Consider the following 22060-nt stretch of genomic DNA (forward strand, 5'->3'; position numbering starts at 1 on the left):
TGCATGCATAGACGGTTGATAATATTAGATGATGATCATATATAGCAATGTTGATGGGAAGCTTAATTACTACTTCCATATATAATATTTTAGTAATCTTATTTACAACTTTGGTATATAAATTCAAATATTTTGATATTTAGGATATTTTTCAATTTTAAACTAATTTAAAGTGATAAAAAAAAGTATTGACATGATTTATTAATTTCAGTTTAAAGTTTTACAATTTCAGTTTATTTTTAAATTAATTTATATTATTATATATATTATATAAAAATTATATATAATACAAAAATATTATATATAATATTAAAAAATTGATTTAAAATATATATTATATAAAACCGGTCTGGTCCAGGTCTAGAAAGCCTAGAACCAAAACTTGACCAATTTCGACCAATTTTGCCATTACGGAAACCGGTTTTGGACCGGACCGATTTGATCGGTTCGGACCGGTCCGGTCTAATTTTCGAGTTTTTTGATTTTTTTTTTACACCCTTAATGATTATATAACTAGAGTTAAGTTCCTGATAAAAATAAGCCTTGATATAATTATCATGTATGAATGCATAGCTAAATTAATAAATATTTATATAAATTGGAAATCAGTTTATTGAAATTTTTAGCTAAAATCATAAGATATACACAGAATATATATTATTTATTATAAATATAAGGTTTTCAATTTAGCTTTCCTAAACTCCTATATATAGTTTATCTACCATAATCTTAACATACCACCGACTGCTATACTATTATTAAACACTGGAGTCTTCTCTCATTTTCTCTTTGAGGAGTCACGGTGAAGTTTTGAGTCTACGACTTAGAGCTTTTATGGGTTGTTGCGGATGCTGTGATGAACGTGAAGATGGTGGATGATATCCAAAACAAGTGGAGTAGATTAAGATTAATAGAGGAGGAAAATAATATTTTGGAGTTGGATAGAGATGGGGTGACTGAAACATAGAAGAAGGGATATAGGAGTTTGGTAGTAAAACTGTTCATGAATCGAATAATTGGAAGAGAGGTATTAGCTTTAACATTGGCGAAGATATGGAGAGTTAGCAAACTAGCAACAATGCAAGACTTTGGGTCAAATGTGTTTACTATTACCTTTGCAATGCATGCTTATAAACAAAAGGTTATGGTTGGAAGACCATGGCTATTTGGCAATAGTTTGTTTGTGTTAAATGTGTTCGAGGGGTTCTCTCAACCAAGTAGAATCAATTTTGATCGTGAAGAATTCTGGGTACAACTTCATAATTTATCGTTAGCATATATGAACAAAGACTGTGGAAAGCAGATTGGCAATTCAATTGGACAGGTGATTGATGTTGATACTCTAGAGGACGGAATTGGATGGGGCAAGTTTCTCAGACTCAAAATTGAATTGAAGATACTTCAGGCACTATCTAGAGGGAGGATGATCCGTGTTAATGGAGATAAAGTGTGAATTCCTATAAGATATGAAAAGCTACCCAAAGTGTGCTTTGCATGTGGTTATTTGGTGCATGGAACAAGGGGTTGTTTGGTAATGAGTAAAGCTTCAAATCCTCCTGCAGAACAAGTTCAGCAATATGGGTCGTGGCTCAAAGCTAAACCAATGTACTTGAGAATAGGCCAAACCAGAGGGGATGCATACAAGGAGAGAATGAACGGGAGTGAGAATAAAGACCTTTTTGATGTGGGAAAAGCTGGGATAGATATTCATGGAGAAATTGAGAGGTTGAGGAAGAACACAATGGAGAGTGCTGAGTTGGGGACAGAGATAGGGGGCAGGGTTGGCGAAAATCCAGGAACCAAATCCAATTCAAATTTGGATGAGGATTATGATGCAGATTTTGAAGTGGAAGTTGGTGGAAAATAGAAGGAAGGAACCATTGAGAAAATATTGACTGAAGAAAAAGGGCCTATTTATTTTGAAAATACAAAGGAGATAGTTGGCAATGAGTTGGGTCTGGGCCTGGGCCTCGGTATGGGCCTAGATTTTGAGAGTATTATGAAAGAGCAAGCAGATGAGGAAAGGAGTTACGGGTTGGACAATCATTCTAGTCCAATCCATATAGAGGCAATGGGTGAAGGGAATGCTGTTATAAAGCATAGCATTAGAGGAAGCGTGGTTCATAAGACTAAAGGAAGGTGGAAGAAACATGCAAGGGATAGAGGTAAAATTCTTGAAACTATAATGTTGTATCATTGTAAGAAGAGGGGACTGATTGATAAAGATGGGGGATATGAGAGTGAGAATGGTAGGAAGAGAATGAGAGGTGATGAGCATGGGGACAATAATGATCTTGAAGTTAGATTGGCAATGGCTACTAGGCAGCACCGCCAAGATCCATGACCTTCATTGTATGGTGAAGGATAAGAGATCTGACTTAGTTTTCTTAATGGAAACTAAGACAAATGCCCATAGCTAGGAGTTTTTGCAAAGAAAGATCAAGCTTGAGGGGTGTCTTGTGGTGGATCCAATAGGTAGAAGTGGTGGATTAGTATTGTTGCGGAAACTCGAAATAGGAGTAATAATTTAGTCTTATTCCATATTCCACATAAATGCTAGAATTATAAATGAAGAAGGAACATGAGAATGACAGTTTACAAAATTTTATGGCCACCCATAAATAAGTAAAAGGAAAGTTACATGGGATATACTTGTGTCTTTGAAACCACCAGACAATCTGCCCTGGTTTGTATGTGGGGATTTCAATGAAGTACTCTCACAAGATGAAAAAAAAAAAAAAAAGAGGTAGATTGCATAGTGAAGCTCAAATGAATAAGTTTAGACAAACTTTGGAGAGTGGTGAATTATGGGATTTGGGTTGGATTAACTCGAAGTGTACATGGAGCAACATTTATTGTGATGATAAATTTAGTACAGAAAGATTGAGTAAGGGGTAGCTAACAGAGGCTGAATAGACTACTTCAAATCTGTTAGGGTAGAGTCTCTGGTAGCAAGCTGTTCTGATCACACACCCTTGCTGTTTATATTTTGGTAGAAGTGCCTAAATAAGAGTGAATATAGCATGTCATTCAGATATAAAGTAGCCTGGGATTCTGAAGAAGAATACAAGAAAATTGTAAATGTGGTGTGGAGGCAAGAGAATGGAGAAGGTGTGTCTCTATAGGAGGTGCAAGAAACGCTAAAGAAAAGTAGAACTTCTCTAGCAAGGTGGAGTAGGCTCTCTAATTTTGATTCAGGGAAACTTATATAAGAAAAATCGAAGTTATTGAAGTAGATGCAAGATGATGAAGGGCAGTATAAAGTGGAGGAAATTATGAAGGTACAAAGAGAGTTGGGCTTTATTAGACAAAGAAGACTTGAAATGGAGGCAAAGGGCAAAAAGGCACTTGTATTAACAAGGTGATAGGAACACTTCCAGTAGCACTGGAGCTTAGTGGGTTCTAAAGTGTGCAAGACGGTTCTAGAGTTCCTTAATGGTGGAGGTGTGCCTAATTGGCTGAATCATACTAATATTATTCTTGTTCCTAAGATTAGTGTTCCATTGTCTGTAAATGACTATAGGCCGATCTCTTTATGTAATGCCATGTATAAGCTCATTACTAAGTCTTTAGCTAATAGCTAAAGCAGTGAAAGTACATCTATACTGTTCAGCTTTAATACCAGTGGCATACTGCAAAAAGAAATCTTAGAAGAAGTTAGGTTGTTATTTGTGGGGACTATAGCAAGTATCTCGCTCTGCCAACTATGGTAGGAAAATCGAAGTACCAGACTTTTAAAGGAATTAAAGATAGGATGTGGAAGAAAATCAATAGGTGGAAGAATATATTTTTATCCACAGCTGGGAATGAGGTTCTTGTAAAAGTTGTGCTACAATAAATTCCTACCTATATGATGGATGTATTTTTACTGCCAAAAAGACTATGTTTTGAGATAAATTTTATGTTATCAAAGCTTTGGTGGAGTAGCAAGAAGGGAAGAGGAATTCATTGGAAGAAGTAGAGTAGATTGGGTGAAAACAAAAGAGATGATAGGTTGGGTTTTCATGACATTAAAGTTTTCAATAGGGCTATGTTAGCAAAGTAAGGATGGATGCTAATGCAACAGTAAATGTTCTGATGTTAGAAGACATTCATAGATAGAATGAGGAGCTGGTTTTCAATATTTTCAGTAGAGAGGAAGCCATCCAAATATGCAAAATACCATTGAGTAGAAACGGGGATGAAGGCAAGGCCATTTGGGGTTATATAAAAGATAGTAATTTTTCAGTTCAAAGTACTTATCATTTAGGAATAAGTAAAGAAAAATGATGTTATAGTGAGTACTCAAATAGACAGTCACAAAAGCAAGTTTGGGAAGAGATTTGGAAATTGCATATCCCTAACACATCCAAGCAATTTCTGTGGAAAACATTAAACTCTATTTTACCTACAAAGAAAAATCTGTACCAAAAGAAGATAGTGGAAGATTCTATATGTCCAATCTGCTATAGGGAAGAGGAGAAAATAGAACATGTGCTATGGTCATGCCTAGCAGCAAGTGATGTGTGGGCAGAGAAGCAAAGTGGTGTACAAAAGTGGATTTGTGGAGGGATTGGGTTTTTCTAGCTATAGGAAAGAATGTATAAATGCTTTCAGAAAACTAAACTAGAAGAATTAGCTGTCATCTTCAAAGGATTATGGTCCAGAAGAAATAGAAATGTGTTTGACAATAAATTTGAGTGTCCAAGTAAAGTAATACGGATTGCTTTATCTAATCTAAAAGTTTTTCAAGAAACTAATGAGGAAGAAAAGTAACAAAAGGAGATAGGAAGCTTAAGAAGAAGGGATAATAGATGGTAGCCTCTAGTTGAAGCGTTTACAAAGATTAATTGTGATTCTGGTATTGATAAAGCAAATAATAGGATGGGTCTAGGAATTGTTGCAAGAAATCATAAAGGTGAACTCTTGATTTCATTATGTGCCTCAAAGCAATTTATAGGAAGGCCTAAACTTGTTAAAGCTACTGCAACAGGGAGGGAGGGCCATGGAGTTAATTCTAGAACTAAACATCAGACATGTAATCTTTAAAGGAGATGCACAAAAGGTGATTAAAGAAATTAAAAAAAAAAAGGCTCCTATAGATGCTTGGATGGGGGTAGATTGTAGATGACATCAGAAGTGTTTTAACTAAAAGATCCGATTGGGAGTTTGGCTTTATTGTCAAAGAAGGGAACAATGTTTATGATGTACTTCCCATGGAAATAAAAGGATTCTTGTGATTGGAGCGATTGGGTTTTGCCGTATATTCGTAGGTAGTTTGGTAAGTTTTTTTGTGTTTATGTTTTAGTGGTTTTAATTGGGATGAGTTTTGGTTGATTCATTTGTTTATATGGTATTCCTCAGCCATAAGTGAGAGCTTATTTTCAATAAAATTCAGAGGTGCCGCCCTCCTTCAATAAATATATTTATATATATATAAAAGGAAAAAAAAAAGAAAAAAAAAAAAGGAAACAGTGTTGCTCATGAGCTTGCTAAGAGAGCTTTGTAGAAAGAGGGAGAAAGCTATTGGATTGAAGATGGACTCACTTAGACCAATTCTATTGTAAACAAAAAATGATTTGTAATGAACATGTTTTTTTTATGAACAAATGAAAAGGAGGAATTGTTGATTAAAAGAAAACATAATCATAACATAATCAACTAACTAATTACTAATACCAATTTATGAAAATATATAAGACTTTTCTACTAGCGTTTCTTTATTTTAAGAAAATAATAAATTAATCAAGCAGTTCATACTCAAGCTTGAACTCATTTCAAAGCAAATAAATTTATACCACTTACTTTGTCCCTTGATGTTTATTGTGGTGCCATGTGGCTTATTAAAAAAATTTAAAATACAAACAAAAAATAGTAAAGGAAATTTAGGGTTTTAGTTTTCATATTTTTATATTTTTGGATGTTATTTTGTTTTGAATATATATTTTTTTTAATTTTTTAATAAGTCACACAGTATCACATTGTGGTGCTATGCCAAGAGATAAAGTGAATGATATAAATTAGGGATACAGTAGCATTATTCAATAAATATATTGATAATATTAAATACAAGATAATGATGAGCTTGCTCATATTTACATAAAAATTTAATGAATAGAATTTGAACATCAACTTGACTACAACCTATTCAAAGAGATGGCGGCAAATGGTAGGGGTGTCAAATCGTGTTAACAGGTCGTGTTCGTGTTATGTCAAAGCATGCATATTATACTATATAGTTTAACCCTAATTCGACCCGTTAAGCTTATCGTATCAAAATTTCAAACCCTAACACGATCCATTAACATAACAGGTCGTGTCGTATTGTGTCAACCCATTTTTACTTATTAAGGAATATTACGAAATAGGTTAACACGACACAATACGACCCGTTTCAAACTGTTTATGTAAATGGGTTGAATAGATCCGAAATTAACCTGTTTCACCTGATTAAATTTAGCATAATTTTATATAAATGTTAAAATCACAATATCTATAAAAATTATAAAACTAATTACGAGTCCAAAATTACAATTCAAACAAGAAAAATGTCGAAATTGAAATTCTAACAATTTTACTTTTAGGTATAAGGGTATAATTATAATTTTAACTTTTTTAACGTGTCATAATTGGTCAAAATGAGTTAACCTGTTATTAACCCGTTAAGCAATTGTGTCTTAACGGGTTAACCAGTTTTTACCTGAACCCGTTAAGACTAAACTCTAACTCGCTATTATCATGTCATGTTCATGTCGGGTTAACAGGCCGTATAACATATTGCCACCCCTGATTAAATGGGTTGAATAGATCCGAAATTAACCTGTTTCACCTGATTAAATTTAGCATAATTTTATATAAATGTTAAAATCACAATATCTATAAAAATTATAAAACTAATTACGAGTCCAAAATTACAATTCAAACAAGAAAAATGTCGAAATTGAAATTCTAACAATTTTACTTTTAGGTATAAGGGTATAATTATAATTTTAACTTTTTTAACGTGTCATAATTGGTCAAAATGAGTTAACCTGTTATTAACCCGTTAAGCAATTGTGTCTTAACGGGTTAACCAGTTTTTACCTGAACCCGTTAAGACTAAACTCTAACTCGCTATTATCATGTCATGTTCATGTTGGGTTAACAGGCCGTGTAACATATTGCCACCCCTAGCAAATAGGTTAGTTCCACAAATAAAAATAGTAGAATTGTATAGAAATAGGACTGATTATTTTTTATATGACCCGTGAGACTTACAAAATAGAAGATCAAAGTTGCCGGAGGCCCGGAACAAAATTTTGAAGATCAAAGTTCTAGCATTAACTCCTTTAAAAGGAAATGTTTATTGTATAATAATGTCTCATCATCTCATCTCATGACATACTAACTTAGTTACTCAGAGTATCTTTTATTTTAGTTATTTTTGTACATTGAATAAGGTCTCGTTTGGCCATATAAATGAGATGAGATGAGATGAAATGATAAATACGTGAATAGTAATAATATAATTTGTAAATAGTAGTGAAATAGTTGAATTAAGTTTTTATGGAATTTTAGAAAAAGAGAACAAGAAAGTTGAAAAAAAATTATAAAGTTAAAAGAGGGCTAAAACCTATTTTAAGATTTGAAAAAGTTAAATTTGAGATTTGAAGAAGTTAAATTATTTTTTGTATTTTGTTTGAAAGTTTGGAAAAGTTGTAATGATTAGATAATGACTAGATTAAAAGATTGAAAATTTGAAATTGAAAAATGTTTATGTTTAAATGATAGTTGGATATTAAAATAAGATGAGATTGAGTAAGATGGTTTTAAAGGTTTGTGAAACCAAACCAAACCCAAGTCTATGACTGGTTATATATAAATTAATATTTGAAAACTTAAGGTAATTAGCACATCATATTACAATAATTTTGAAGTGCTTGGTTGAGGAGTTATGATATATGGTGGCTGTTATGGACGTGTTTTACACCACTCACAAACGATTACTTGCAACTAAAGAGTAAAATGGTTTGGGGGTTCTGGGGAACACCTAAGATGCCTAAGTTAGTAATCATAAGGGAAAGTTCCATTTTTAATACCAATGAATCGGATAGCCCGTGAGATTTATGTTATTATGTGATAGTTGGCTTATCTGCTATTTGAAATTCAAATCCTGGTGTGGAGAGCTTATCTTTACTCAAACGACCAGATAGTTTTCCCTGTCTGAATGACTCTCAGAAAGTTATTCTCTCAGTGGTCAGGATGGATTGGGCTTTGAGGATGGGCCAAGTTTGGTTTAGTGGCCCAACTTGTAACCAGGCCCACTGGTCAGCCCATTAGGCCTCGTAGTGATATTGAGCCCCTTCCAATGGCTATTATTATTTAATTATTTGCTGCCAAAATTATCAAGACATAGATTACCTATGGCTATATTCACCTTAGTTCCTATCTCAAGATATCGATGACAAGAGAATACTCTATTATTAAGGGTAATTTGGTGGGCGAAGTTTGGAATTGTTTTCATCAAGATATATTAGAATTTTTCAAAATATCCTAACTTATAACAAAATCTTTCTAGAAAAACCAGCCCCAATATTTTTTACTACCAATTAACTAAAAATGGTTTAAAAAGCAAGAAATTAAAAAGTACTAAAAATCAAATATTCGAGATTTTAAAATAAATAAATATTGAAAAAAATGATTTTGGTTTTTATGCCACCAAATGGAAGATTTATTTAAAATAAATTATTTTATTATCTACTTTAACTTTAATGTACACAATTGCTATTTTTAACTCATTCACGACATCAAACTTCTCAATTTTTGAGTGATGTCCATGGCCAAATATTACCTCAAAAAATACTTTTTTTTTTTTTTTTTTTATATAAGTAAATTACCTTTAACATTAATAAGCTACACAAAATGGATTTATAAATAGATAGTCTTAATCAAAACGTTATGCTGTAGTGGTTTTTGTCTTTACCCTTTTTTGGGCTTATTCTTCTTTGACAAAGCATAAATATTCCGCATTTGTGCTAAATAAATTCTCTATTCATGGGTACAATGTTTTTTTCACAAAAAACATGCTTTTTCCCACGAAGCTCCCCTTGGGAGAAAACGATTTTTCTTGTAGTGAATTAAGCAACTCCATGTTCATGCAAGATACATTGTTTATGAAAGATGATAGGAACAACTTCATAAAAATATATATTCTCTAACTTTCCCCGCCAACCATTCTAAATCAAGCAACCAGTACTTTATCTTCCTCCATCATCCAACTGTACTTATCATCAACATCCAATGTCCCACTATTTTTGTCAGTTTTTAGATCTATTGTCTTGAGTTGTGGAGGCAAAATAATGTGTATCAATTATTTTTTAAGGGTTGGCCAACCAAGGAATTTCTTGGTAGCAACAAAGGATCACCGCATATATTTTCATTATGAGGGCGAAAGATGTTAACCTCTTGAAGATGAGAAGGCGTGAGTTACACAATTCAATAAATAAAGTAACGGTAGCTAATGTGTGAGGATGATTATAATGAATTATTCATATCATCATGCATGAAAGGATAATACATTAATGAGGACAAAAAATAATAGCAAAATTAGAGGGTTAATAGATATTGCATAATCTTGTTAGATCAAGACTTGGATGGAATAAAATTACTAACTAAATAAAGTTATGTTAGTAGTGAAATGTGCTTAGTGACCACAAAATAAATCAAATATGGTCCCATGGAACTAGGGGTGGACGGCAGGGCTCTGCCACTCGCCACCCAATCTGACTCTAGCCTAGTTGGGGTAAGGCCCTAGTCCACAAATGGGGGGCTTGCGGGTAGATGCCCGCATGCTTTAGGCTACTGGGAGACTGGGCCTGGGCCTAGGCCCATCTGGTAGGGGTGAGCAAAAATTCCAGCGACTTCAACTCTGGCCAACATCTGCTTCGACTCTGATTCTGACAAAGTTGAAAAAATTAGAGTTGTTGTGAAAAAAAATGGCCAGAGTTGGAGCTGATGTCGACTCCGATGTCAAACTAGTGCAACGGTGGGCACCAATTTTATCTACTCCCATTTACTTTTCTTCTTGCCATAAAGCGGTCATATTGATCAGAAAGACAACCACTTTTACTCATCTTTTCATGATGCTTTTCTTTCTAATCTTATCGGAGATTTAACATCTCACTTTTCTTTTTTTTTTTCATATCTCTCCTAAAGCTCTCGGTCCTTCCAGTCTCTGTACAACCTTCTGTTATGAATCTGGTGGCGGAAGGGAGAAGACCTAAGGAAGAAGATGAAGATTGAAGTAAAGTGGAACTAGAAGATGAGATTATGTGAAGTGAAGTGAAGAAGGACAGAACAAGGAACAACGTCATCTAACTTCTATGAAGAATAGTTGGAAGATTTAAATAAAACGGATTGTTTAGCAGTAGGTTGAGTATGTCGTTTATAGCAAAGTGTGTTAAGCACTGTTTAGTTGAAGTGTAGTCTGTCATTTAGTGGAGTTTGTAATACGCAGCATTTGGGATTTAAAAACATCAAACGATGTGTTTTGATTATTGTGTTTTTCCTTTAGTATTCTATTGTTTAGATTATCATGGCTCAAGGGAGTTTGTTACAGGGAAGGAATCAACATCCCTTACATTTCCTTATTACATCCATTCAACAAGAGAGTCCTAACCATCGGTATCAGCATCCACCAATCCTATGGTAGATAACACTAGGTCCAAGCATCAACAACAAGAGAACTTGCAATAGCAGCTAATTGAAGTTCAACAACAAAATGAACAACAGCAACAGACTATGCAAGACTTGAAGGCTAATATAGACACACTAAATGACATGATGCACACAATCATCCTATCCCAAAAATCAACAACAGCAGCAACATCAGTAGTAATAGCATCACCAAGACCAGCATTGTGAGAACCAACAGTAGCAATACGATGACTAGGAGGCACCAGATTTGGGGAGGGGAAACTTTAGAGGTGTTAGATTAGAGTTTCCTTATTTCCAATGAGATAACCCAGCTGCTTAGATTTTCAAGGCAAATCAGTACTTCAGATCTCATCAAACTCCTGTGCCTCAGTACATGCTCATGGCTTCTTACCACATAGATGTGAAGGCTCTTGTGTGGTACCAAAAGTCTTTTGAGGGGGGCCATTTTCATGACTAGGATGCTTACAACATATCCATGCTCCTTCATTTTGGTCCGACAGCTTATGATGATCCCATGGAGGCATTGACTCGATTAAAACAAACCAGTTCCATCGCTGCTTATAACGCACAATTTGAAGCTCTATCTAATCGGTTGAAAGGACTCTCCAATTTGCACAAGCTGAGTTGCTTCCTCAATGGGTTGAAAGATGAAATCCACCTTCCCATTAAAATGTTCAATCCTATAAGTTTGAATGCATCATATGGATTAGTAAAAATATAGGAGGAATACCTCTTAAGTGCAAAAAAATCAGCAAGCCTATAGTAGAGAAGGCTAGTGAAGCAGTGGGGAGTTTTTTCCTAGGATCTTACTTGGGTAGCAGCAGCAATAAATGACCTAGATCTATAGATGCCACTAGACAGGTATGCTTAACCCATGGATGAGAAACGCAAGAATGGGCTGTGCTACCACTGCGATAAGATGTGGAACCTAGCCCATAACTACAGAAACCCAAGGATTTATTTCCTACAAGCTAATGAAGAAGAGTTAGTGGAGAAGAGTGGTAGCCTTATAGATGATAAGGTAGAAAAGGCTAAGGAAAACAAGATTAAAGATAAGGTGGAGGAACCTGAAATTTCATTGGTTGCAATTGCTAGAACTCCCACAGTTAGTACAATGAGGCTAGTGGGCAACATTAAGGGGGAAAGTTGGTGATTTTAGTGGACTCGGGTGACTCACATAATTTCATAAACTCAGCTATAGTTCCAAAATCAAAGCTGGTAGTGGATCCTTCCATTGCCTTAAGGGTCAAGGTAGCTAATGGTCAATGTTTAAGGAGTGGTGAAATGTGCAATGCAGTGAATTTGAAGGTGCAAGGTACCTTGTTTAAACCCTTTCCTTATTTACTTGATCTCGTTGGTTGTGATGTTGTGCTAGGAGTCTAATGTTTAAAGACATTAGGCCCCATAACTTGGGATTTTTCTAAGTTACTGATGAGTTTTAGATATGATGGGAAGTTGACTAAATTACAATGGTTAAGATTGAACCCATCAGTTGTGGAAGATGGGTATGGGTAAGAGAATTTTGTTATAGATTATGTCTGTTGAGGGTGAAGGGCAGGGTTCTAAAAATCTAGATGGTGATGTTACCCAAGTACTAGAAGAGTTTCAGGGAGTTTTTAATGAGACTAAGAGGTTGCCTCCACCCCATAGCCATGACCATCATATAGTCCTCAAGGAAGGTACCAAACCCACTGCTAATAGGCCTTATCGATACCCTTACTTCTAAAAAACAGAAACAGAAAAAATAATGGCCGAGCTTTGAAATCAGGGGTGATAAGACCAAGCTCTAGCTCTTTTTCTTCTCTTTTTTTGCTGGTTTAAAAGGCCATTGGGAGTTGGAGGCTTTGTGTTGACTATAGGGCTTTAAACAAAGAAACTGTGAATGTGAAATTTCCTATTCCAGTAATTGATGAGTTGTTGGATGAATTATTTGGTTCAGTGATTTTTTCCAAACTCAATTTAAGTTCAGGTTATCACCAAGTCCGAGTTGTACCTAATGACATACCTAAGAAAGCCTTTCAGACTCATGAAGGGCATTATGAGTTTTTGGTTATGCCTTTTGGCCTAACCGATGCCCTTGCCACCTTCCAAGGGTTAATGAACGAAATTTTTAAGCCCTATCTAAGGAAGTTCGTACTTGTATTTTTTTTTTAACGACATTTTGGTATATAGCAAGTCACAAGAGGAACACTTGGGGCATTTATGGCAGGTTGTATCTATGCTGCAACAACACTGTTTGTATGCCAAGAGGTCCAAATGTCGGTTTGCGTTAGGGGAAATTGACTATCTGGGTCACATAATCAGTGCTAAAGGTGTAAGGGCTTAAGCTACTAAAATTGATACTATGTTAGAATTGTCTGAGCCTAAGAATGTGAAATCTCTTTGGGGATTCCTAGGGCTCACAAGATACTATCAGAAGTTCATAAGAGACTATGGTCTAATTGCTACACCCCTCACTTCCTTACTTAAAAAAAAATTCCTTTTCATAGAATCTAGAGGCTAAGAAGGCATTCGATGATCTAAAAAGGGTTGTTTCTCAATCACAGTGTTACGATTACTAGATTCCAGCAAACCATTCACTATTGAGTGCGATGCATGTGGTAGAGGGCTTGGTGCTGTGTTGATGTAATCTGGGTGCCTATTGCACATTTGAGTCCGGCACTTAAAGGAAAGGCTCTATTGTTATCTACTTATGAAAAAGAGCTGCTGGCTTTTGTGATGGTCGTCCAAAAATGGAGATCATATCTCGTTGGACAATCTTTCATTGTAAAGACCTAACCAACAAGCTCTGAAATTCTTGCTTGACCAGCGGGTGGGGATAGAAAAACAAAAAAATGGGTGGTGAAATTAATGGGTTACGATTTCTCTATTAATTATAAAAAAGAGAAGGAGAATAAGGTGGTCGATACCCTTTCTAGGAGGAAGGAAGAGTTAGAGGAGTCTACCATATTTCATTTCCCACCCATTGTGGATTGAAGAATTAAAAAAAAAAAAAAAACAGTTACCAAGAGTCCACTTAATTGACTGAAATCTTGTAGCAACTTCACTCCAACCAAAATGCTCCTCAAGTTCACTGCAACAGGGTTCAATTATAAAAAAGGGAAGAATTGTGCTGGCTCAGGATTCTGAATTTAAAAAGAAGATTTTGTAGTATGTGCACCATAATCCCCCAGCAGGTCACTCAGGTTATTTAAAGATGCATCAAAGAGTTAAGTGAGAATTTTATTGGAGGGGTATGAAGAAGGACATTTAAAAGTTGGTGAAAGAGTGCGACACTTGTCAATATGTGAAATACGAGACCTCACACCCTGTGGGACTACTCTAGCCCCTACCCATTCCATAACAACCACAGTCTAACATTTCAATAGATTTCATTGAAAGAGTATGGCCTATGTCAAAATGGTTAAGTGTGATATTTGTGGTTGTGGACCATTTCACGAAGTATGTCCATTTCATGGTATTGGCTCACCCCTACATTGCCCAAGTGGTGGTTGAGAATTTTATAGAGCAGGCTTTCAAGCTCTATGGATTCCCTAAATCTGTGGTGTCAAATAGGGATCCCATTTTTCTGAATTCATTTTGGAGGGCCTTATTTCAATCTCAAGGGTCCTCACTGGACTACAGTTCCTCGTATCACCCACAGATGGACAATCAAACTGAGGTTGTGAACAAATGTATAGAGGGTTATCTAAGGTGTTATGCAGGGGTTAAACCCAAACTATGGTCACAATGGCTAACTATAGATGACTGGTGGTACAATACGACCTACCGTATAGCCACTAAAATGACACCTTTGAAGCTACTTAGGGTTACCCACCCATAATCCTCCTTTCCTGCATCCCTGGCACAATCTCTAATGGGGTAGTTGACCAAATGTTGCACAACAGAGATCAAGTAATCAATTTATTGCAGTAGAATCTAATAGAAGCCCAACATCGTATGAAGCATTTTGCAGACAAAAAAAGGACAAAGAGAGAAGTTGACAAAGGAGAATGGGTTTACTTGAAACTTCAGCCCTACTGATAGAAAACCTTGGCCTTGAGGCATAACATGAAGTTGGCTCCTAGGTACTATGGGCCATTCTAGATTGAAGAGAAGATAGGCTTGGTAGCGTACCACCTAAAGTTGCCGAAGTTTTCCAAGATCCATAACACATTTCATGTCTCTTGCCTTAAAAAGAAACTGGGATCATAGATTCAATTATTCCCAACCTTGCCTACCACAGACCAACAGGGAGAACTACAACTAGAGCCAGAGAAGATCCCAGAATGCCACATGAGAAAACAAGGAGATCAAGTAGTCATCGAAGTATTGGTCAAATGGGTTGGACTTCTTGAATAGGAGAGCAAGTAGGAACTACTATGAAGGCTCAAAGCCCTTTACTCAAACGTTGTGGGCAAGGTGCATTGAATGGTGGGGAAGTTGTTATGAACCTAGTGGTGTAAGGGAGAAGACCTAAGGAAGAAGATGAAGACTAAAGTAAAGTGGAACTGGAAGAAGAGATTATGCAAAGTGAACTGAAGGACAAAACAAGGAACGGCGTCGTCTAATGTCTATGAAGAATAGTTGGAAGATTTAAATAAAATATATCGTTTAGCAGTAGGTTGAGTCTGTCGTTTATGGCAAAGTGTGTTACGTACCATTTAGTTAAAGTGTAGTCTATTGTTTAGTGGAGTCTGTAATATGCAACATTTGGGATTTGAAAACATCAGAAGATGCATTTTGATTATTGTATTTTTCCTTTAGTATTCTGTGGAATAAATTATCATGGCTCAAGGAAGTTTGTTAAGGGGAAGGAATCAACATAAAGGGAATGAAGGTACTGAGAGAGAATCAAGTGGAAATTGTTTAATCTAAATTCTATAAGGAGGTTGGGTTTTCCTCGAAGAACCAGTATCAATATACCTATGGCTCACTTGAACTTTTCTTCAAACACCTTTCATGCTTGCACCTTTCCATTCATAACACTATCTCTTTTCCATCCAATACATTTCCTTATTACATCGATTCATCACAAGAAAGTCCTAACACCTTCTTTCTTTGAAATCATAAACTATACTTTTGAGGAGCTCCTCCGCATGACACCTTGAATTCATGGGTAACCCACTCTAAGGTTTCATCCCCCGAGGCCGACGCGCTTCAAAGAACCATATCAGTTGCTTTCTTAACACCTTTTCATCACTCTCCCATTGAAGGCTCAATGAAGAAGGTAAACCAAAGCATCAAACTCTTTGTTCATGGCTTGTTTCCATTCTTGGTGCTTGGAAGCAGTGGTGAAACACATGGGTTCTTGAGCAATAGATTCTATTATGGTGAGGAGAGCATGCAGCGAATAGGGGATGGTGCTATCGATGTGAGTTTTGGGACACTGAATTTGGTTCTGGAGCCTAGTGCACATCTGATGGGCATGGGGGACAGTAGAATGGTTTGAACTAGAGGTACTAGCTGGTGCAAAAACCTCCATGGCATTGAGAACATTTGCTAGGGAAGATGACATTGTAGTGGCACGTGATATATGTGTAGGCAGAATTAGTAAGGCAGGTGGGTCTGATGCTAAGGACTAGTGGGCCAAATGTTGTAGCTTGGCCAAATATTGGATCTAAGGCAACTGTTGGTGATGAGCTGACTGTTGTAGAAGGGCCATCAACTGAAACCTGCAAACAAATAGGAAGAAAGGCTTGCTGGAATGGGCAGTGTTAGCGAGCACTGATGAACTATAAATAAGCTTCTGAAAGGGAAACTGACTATCATCAAATTGGACATGGCAAGACCTATATATGCGACAAACGGATTATGAAGATAATTATAGGGCCATCAACTGGAACCTGCAAACAAATAGGAAGAGAGGCCTGTTGGGAGTGGGATGTGTTAGCAAGCACTGATGAACCAGAAATAAGCTCCTGAAAGGGAAACTGACTCTCATCAAATTGAACATGGCGAGACCTATATATGCGACTAGTGGGTTATGAAGACAATTATAGCTTTTATGAGAAGGACTATACCCAAGAAAAATACATAATTTGGATCGACAATTAAGTTAGTACTATACCCAAGAAAAACACACAATTTGGATTGATAGTTAAGCTTGTGAGCATTATAGGGCCGGAGGTCGAGCCAACATGAAGATCCAAAAGTCTTCAAAAATTTATAATTAGGCTTGGTGTTGAAAATGCATTCAATAGGGGATTGATTTTTAATAACTGGAGATGGGAGTTTGATAGCAAGTCGTTCGAAAGGCATAGGACTAATATTTTTTGGGCACGTGAGCATGAGCCATAAGAGAGAGTTCAGTTTCAACAAAATGATGATGTTTGCGTTCAACAGAGCCATTTTACTCATGGGTGTGGGGACAAATAATTCTTTGATGAATACCAAGAGATCAGAAAAATGTACGTAATCTTCTATATTCCCAGCCTCAATCGGTTTGAACTGATTTGATTTTGCAACTGAATTGATGTTCAACAAGCTTTTGAAAAATGTAGAAGGTGGGTTCCACTTTAGATTTTTTTTCCTCAATGGATAGAACCATGTAAATTTTCTAAAAACATCCAAAAAAATAACATAATAGCGATAGCCTTCAATTGAAGGTTTGGGAGAAGGGCCCCAAACATAAAAAAAAATTAAATCCAAAGGTTTTTGAGAACGAGATGGGAAGAAAATAAAATGGAAAATTATGACTTTTAGCTTGTTTACAACAATTGCAAATAGCAAAAGTCTTATTGTTAGAAACAAGGAGTTTATTTGAAAATAAAATGTTCTTGACTAGGCGAAGAGATGAATGCCCAAGCCGACTATGCCAAGTATCAAGATAGGCCCGTTCTCCAAGAAAGGTGGATTTGAGTGGAGCGGTGGATGAAGTTGGTGGAAAGATATAAAGTCCATCTTTAGTTGGTCCGTAGAACAAAAACACAATGGAGGAAATTCAAAAAATACCCGATTATCTTGAGTAAACTTGCTAACCAACACTAATTTTTTTTTTTTTTTTTTGAATTGAATGAATATGCCAGAGTGGTTTGAGGAATAATTTTTGGAAGGAGATAAAAATTGAGAGGCACCAATGCGATGGATAGGCAAACCTACACCATTTTTTACCCTTATTTGATTTGTGCTAGAATAGTCTTTGGCTTGGAGTGTTAAATTTTTGAGATCAAAGGTAAGATGGTGTGTTGTCGCAGTATCAAGTTACCAGCTTGAATCAGTTGAGGATGGTATAGTGGACATGTGAGCCTACAGGCTGTTGTTCTGCTAAGCATGATAATCAAAACCAAAGTGGTGGTAGCACTTGAGTGCGATATGGCCAAGTTTATTACAAACTTGGCAAATTGGTTGTGACCCATTAAATGACTGGTTGCGTCCACACCCCCGTCCTCATGAACGATTATTGGACTGGTTTTTGTTAGCATGAACCACGAGCATTTCCATAGGGTGAAGATTGCCGAGAAATTGTATTTGTTGTAGCATTAAGAAGGTTCAAGGTTGTTTGTTGTTGTCCCAGTCAAAGCTCATAATTGAGGAGATGCCCATATGTCTCTTGGAGATTCATGGGTTCAAGCCGAGTTGTGAGGAAGGTTATGAGTGGATCATAGTCTGAACCAAGCCCTACAAGGATGTAAATAATGAGCTCACAATTAGTGAGGGGCTACCCTATGGCCGCCAAGGTGTTGGCATAGGACTTCATATTCTAGAAATATTCACCGATGGAGTTGCTGCCTTTTTTTGAAGAGGATAAATTTACTTGCAAGTTGATTATCCAAGCATTAGATTGAATGGAAAGCAGGTTCTCCAGTGCATGCCACACTTCATGGGAAGTGTGAAGATCAATTACATGAGCTAAAACATCTTCGAAAAAGGAAGAAACAATGGCCAAAATGAGAAGTTGGTCTTGCTACTGCCAACGAGGATAGTCAGGATTAGGAATAAAATCTGAACTAGTTGTGTCATTGGTAGGTGCAGGAAGCAGCAAAGGAGGTGCTGGCATGGAGCCATCAACAAAATCATGCAAGTGTTGTCCCTTGAGATAGGGAACCAACTGGGCTTTCCATAGGAGATCATTTTCTTGGTTAAGCTTAATGGTAATAAGATGGTTGATATTGATGAGAGGGAGAGGTGAGGCTGAGGAAGCAAGGGAGGAGCCTATGGTTGAAGAAGATTCCATGGAAAGAAAAAAAGAACGACGATGTTAGTTGTGAATGGCTTTGAATACCATAAAACAAATTGAGAAATATTGTATTGTATTAATAACTGATACATAAGAATACAAATATATACAAGTGTAATCCCATTAATTATATATGGGAGAAAATTGTCAGTATTAAAAGCCAAGACGACGCAAGTTGGATGCCTGATTTGTAGAAGTTATTGCTTGCACATGAGTTGGTGATCCTTTGACCGAAGTATTTAATGGAGAGGATATGCTGGCATGATACATGGGAACGGATTGTACACTGTCAAATTTTAGAGAAATAATATTTGCAATTGTGAGTGGATAAGCGACGTGCAATCTTTTAAAAAAAGAGTGAGTAAATACGAAATCAAATGAAAAAAATCTAATTTTTCAATAGTAGACCTCACTCTTTTTCAAAACGATTGCGCAACGCTTACACACTCCATAACTGTATGTAACATTTCTTGAAATTGTATACATTTTAGTTATTGTAAAAGCTATGAATGTTCACAACAAGCACCACTATCATAAAAGTAAAATGTGATTCAGACAATCAACTCTTGATCACTTGATCACTTGTCTGAATCAACTCTTGATTCAGACAATCAACTCTTTTTCAAAACGATTGCGCAGCGCTTACACACTCCATAACTGTATGTAGCATTTCTTGAAATTGTATACATTTTAGTTATTGTAAAAGCTATGAATGTTCACAACAAGCACCACTATCATAAAAGTAAAATGTGATTCAGACAATCAACTCTTGATCACTTGATTAAGAAAAATGCACCAATAGTTTGGTAACACCTATGAATATCATGATTTGTTCTCAAGATAAAAGGAGGTCCCATGAACCATAGAACAAGATCCAAAAAGACACGAAGATAATTGACATGTTTTCTCTTCAAGTTTATTACATATTGATCATTTAGAATTTAGCTTTGAACATTTAATTTCTATGCTAACCCTGCTAGCCTCATGCCAAGCAATTGACAGGTGAGCAGCTCGATAATACTGAAGTCTGCCCTCACACATACAAGGAAAAAGAAAAGACAACCAGTGTCGTTCCACTAACATTAGCTGGTAGTCATTGGCTTACGCCCCACCCCAGGGTAATCTAAAGCTACCTCCATTATCTTGCATGGTGGGCATGATGCCTGCAAACTAAAGAGTAGATTGAAGAATAAGAGGATAAATTGGATTAGGAGGATAACATTGACCATTCTCACATATGTGATCCACTTATATTCATGGGAGGTAGAGGTTTATAGCTTTCGGTCCAGACCGGAAAAATAGACCGGACCAGAATGAAAACTGTACTGGTCGGTTTCAATCCCACAAATTGTATATCAAAGAAATTCAATCCTATCCTAGGGTCTATAAATTTTAGACTGGACGGGATCGGACTGAACTATATATATTTAAAATATTTTTAATAATTTAATATATTATTTTTATATAGTAATTATATAAGTTAATGATGTAATTTCATTTAATTTATTATCACTGATCATATAAAATATTAAATAATATGTGCTATTAATTAATAATAAATTATAAATTATGTGATAATTTATGTCATTATACGTAAATAGTTAATACATCATACATTGATACATACTCTACTCTTTACACTTAAATTAAAGTAATTAGGTAATTTTTTTAAATACCTAAGTTGCAAGCAAGCATAAATAATCTTTGTACAATGAAATTATTTTATATTCATTAACCATATATAAAATGAATGACATTATTAATAATTATACATAATAAAGAGCAAAGTCTAAATTAATAAGTAGTAACTATTAACACCATAAATATAATTATAGTTAAAAATATTTTAATTAATGAGTTAGTTACATAATCCACATTGATAATTCACTTAATTTTAATCATTTAAATAATTTTTTAATTAATTTATTTGTAAAAAAAAAAAAATAGATGAAACAAAATAACAAAATAATTGGGACCGAACTGAATGGACTTTACTAATAGCTACCGGTCCGGTACCTATAAGTGTTCAGTCCGATCCGATCTAGAAAAATGATGGATTGAAAGTTTTAGTTCATCATCTACCCTAGACCAAACTGGACAGATTTACACCTCTAATAGGAGGTTTGTTTTGTGTCCATGAAAAATTAGGGTCGTTTTATCAATTGAGATTGAATGACTTTGATAGCACTCTAAATAAGCCTACATGGTAGGACACATTTGTACCATATGCATGAAATTAATACACAGAAAATGTACTTCATCCTAAATTTGATTGAAAGAATTCATACATTTACCTAAAGTTATTTAGTATATTTTCGTACTCAACATAGCACTCTAAATAAGCCTACGTGGAATGACACATTTGTGCTATATGCATGGAATTAATACACATAACATACGTCATCCTAAATTTGATTGAAAGAATTCATACATTTACTTAAAGTGAAAATTTCTATTTTATGAGTGAGATTGTCTGATCTTCATATCAAAATCTTCATTGATTTCATACAAACCTCCTCTCTTAACTGTTTGGGATGATCTCTCTCTATGATTAGAAAAATCGAATTGCTAAGATTGATTTTTCTTAAAGATCCAACAAATTTATACTCCTCATCATCCATTGAATTAAAAAATAGACGACTATTCATGGATTCAATCATATTACGCCTTGTTTTAGTTAGAGAGGAATTTTGTGAATGTGATAGATATAAAAGGCAGAGTAAAGCCATGCTTTTAACTTATCCTTTAATGAAATAGGACACAAGCATTTATCAATAAACTTTTAAAATTTAATGGTAGTACTACAAATTTCAATAAAGTCTTTTACATGCATACAAAGATCTTCTCTCATAAATATATTGAAGGTAGAAAGTAATTGAATTGCCTATGGCATTAACTCAAAGTGAGGCACATTGGTTGCATACAACACCATGCATGATGGATGTTTGATGATAATGGATGAAAACAACTCTTTAGGATTTTTCGGATCCTCAAAAATTAAGACTAGTAAGGCTAGATTATGTATCCACGCTTTGATGCACCATATAATAATGCAAATTTCTTTTTGTTATATGTAATCTCTCTCTCTCTCTCTCTCTCTCTCTCTCTCTCTCTCTCTCTAAACTAGCTAAAACTAGTAGAAGAACCAATTTATTCAATCGCCAATATGTTTTCCTAACCAAATACCTGCGATAGCTCCAAAAACTTGTTGTGAAATTTCAATTGTAC

General features: G+C 35.4%; 1 non-coding gene across 1 annotated transcript; it reads right to left on the minus strand.

Annotated features, from left to right (window-relative positions):
- Window positions 1-18174: 18174 nt before the first annotated feature.
- LOC122314595 lies at window positions 18175-18313 on the minus strand. The gene has a single exon (XR_006243811.1). It is a non-coding gene; the product is annotated as a small nucleolar RNA Z247 (small nucleolar RNA).
- Between the last annotated feature and the right edge of the window lie 3747 nt (window positions 18314-22060).

Source organism: Carya illinoinensis, chromosome 6 (assembly GCF_018687715.1).
Source record: "Carya illinoinensis cultivar Pawnee chromosome 6, C.illinoinensisPawnee_v1, whole genome shotgun sequence".
NCBI classification, from domain to species: domain Eukaryota; kingdom Viridiplantae; phylum Streptophyta; class Magnoliopsida; order Fagales; family Juglandaceae; genus Carya; species Carya illinoinensis.